The following is a 2,289-nucleotide window of genomic DNA, read 5'->3' as shown; positions in this document are numbered from 1 at the left end:
GTCTGAGGATCAATTCCCAAATACCTGGGAAACCATAAAATGACCACTGAGGAACATGAAACCAAGCAGAGAGATCATGAATTAGGGAAGCCTAAGAGCCATTATAATAACCACGTGTCAGGGGCTGGGTAAGTGTGACTGATATAATATCTAGTTTAATACTTATCCACCCACTCGTCCATTCCATAAATGGATGTAGGTGCTGGGCACTAGCCTAATGACTGTGACAGAGTGATGGAAAAAGCAGTCCAAGTGAGAATCTTCCCAGTCGTTAGGGTGGAGGGGCAGAAGGGGAGGCAGATAGTAGAATCACAGACAAAGCACACATATAGCATGTCAGGTCTGGTGCAAGTTAGAAGGCAAAACCACGTTGGGGCATGGAGGAGCACCTCTGGTGGCAGAAGGGAGGGAGATTGCTCAAAACGGGGCCCAAGTTAGGTTTTCTTAGGACCAAGATTCACACTGGGAGATGACAGCTCAGAGGAGTGTCTGGCAAAAACTCTCTTTATCCCTAGTGTTTGCTAGTTGAGGGCTGACTCCTGCCAGGCATGTCCAGAGGGGACCTCAGAGATAATCTGTCCAGAAGGTTATTAGGGTTCCCTAAGAATTGAAACAGATCACTCTCCCCACCCTTTCCCTCCCACAGGAGACAGGGAAAACCCAAGCCGACAGGGAATCAGAGAGCCAGAAGCCAAGACAGGCTCAGGTGAGGACTTGACCCCAGGTGCCACCCACCCTTATCAAAACCATGGTGCTGTGGGCCTGGCGCCAGCAAATCTATGTGTGTGCCACCAGTAACCTTGCTGTCCTTCAACGTCGCCTTCCTCTTCTTGTGGCTTTCCCTTTCTTCTCGTGCAAAGTGTGCGGCGGGCGCAGCGACCTCTAGCGCCACAGCAGTTTCTGCAGAGCGACAGGGGCCAGGACAGTACCAAGGACCGAGCTAGAAGGGCCTACCACGCCCCTGGGGCGGAGAAAGGCGGGGTATGCAAATTAGGATCCTCCTCAGCGGAAGGATGGGCGGGGGTGCAAAAACGGACGTGAACGTTCTAGACAACTAGTGCAGTCACTGGTCTGGACTCCATCAGGGAGTGGGACCTGTGCTTCAGAACCCGGCAGGTCTTGGAACACCACGATCAACCCCGCAGGTCAACTGCCTTCTAGCTGAGTGATCCAGGGCAAGTTTCTCAGCCTCTCTGGTCTCGTTGATCACGACTGTGAAATGAAGATGATAACAGTGTCAATCCTCTCTAGATGATAACTGTATCAATCCTCCTCAATCCAAGTGGGCTCGATCATAGCAAAGAATGCAGGGCAGTGCCTGGCAGGTGGCTGTCGTGAGGTCAGGGATCTTTCCCCTCAGGTTCGACTGAACTAGAGAGTCGGTTAAGGGGAGGGCCGACTGTGATAGTCCCACAGACCCTGCAGCTCTCTAGCAGCTTAGCGGAGAACGGAGGAAAGACAAGTGCGCCCGCCTGGAGACCCCGGGGTCTCAGTTAAGGAGCCTAGCCGTTCCGGGGGGGACGGAGACCCGTTCTCAGTCAAGGCGGGTTCCTGCCTCTCCCTCCCTCGCCCTCGTAATTCTCTCTCTGCTCAAGCTTTGGGCTCTGGCTGCCTGGCGGCCCCCGACAAACCCTAATCTCCCAAATGCACAGTCATGATGACCCAGGATTTGCTCTGCGAGCAAGCCGGCAGGTCTCGTCCTGCAGCTCCCTCCATCGACCCCCTGAGGCGGCCAACTGCAAAAGCCCTGCGTTTTTCCCGGAGCTGGGAAGTGTGCGGCGAGCGCAGCGACCTCCAGCGCCACAGCAGCTTCTGCAGAGCGGCGGGGGCCAGGAGGACGGACGGTGCAGAGAGCTAAGTGGGAAGGTGGTGGTCACGCCCCTGAGGGGCGGGGCATGTAAATTAGGGCCCTCTTCTGAGGAAAGATGGGCAGGGGTGCGAAAAGGGATGTGAATGTTGTAGAGAACAAGTGCAGTTTCACTGTTCTGGAACAGACATAGGAGAGTAAGCCAGAAATGTCCACTGAGGATTGGGGTGCTCGCCGTGCATTTACTGGAGCTGAAGGGAGGACGGTGATAGCTAGGACAGAGCATATGGTATCGCTTCTCCGCCTCTTGGCTAAGATCAAGTGTAGTTATCTTCTTATTAGTTTAGTAGGTGATATACCCTCTATCCGAGGACAATATATTAAGTGGGTTTTTGGAGCAGGGAGTGGGAATAGGAGCTTGCTTTGTTCACTCCACGGACAGACCTTGTCTTTGCAGTACTTCCAGGAATGGTGCACCCCTT

The 2,289-nt window shown here is 53.9% G+C and overlaps 1 non-coding gene across 1 annotated transcript; it reads left to right on the top strand.

The window, feature by feature from the left end:
• Window positions 1-2,098: 2,098 nt before the first annotated feature.
• Window positions 2,099-2,289, top strand: LOC129651816 (U2 spliceosomal RNA). Its single transcript, XR_008714332.1, has one exon. It is a non-coding gene; the product is annotated as a U2 spliceosomal RNA (small nuclear RNA).

This window comes from Bubalus kerabau, chromosome 4 (assembly GCF_029407905.1).
Source record: "Bubalus kerabau isolate K-KA32 ecotype Philippines breed swamp buffalo chromosome 4, PCC_UOA_SB_1v2, whole genome shotgun sequence".
Classification (NCBI taxonomy): Eukaryota; Metazoa; Chordata; class Mammalia; order Artiodactyla; family Bovidae; genus Bubalus; species Bubalus kerabau.
Note: the sequence above shows the minus strand (reverse complement) of the source record. Positions and strands in the feature narration are given on the sequence as shown.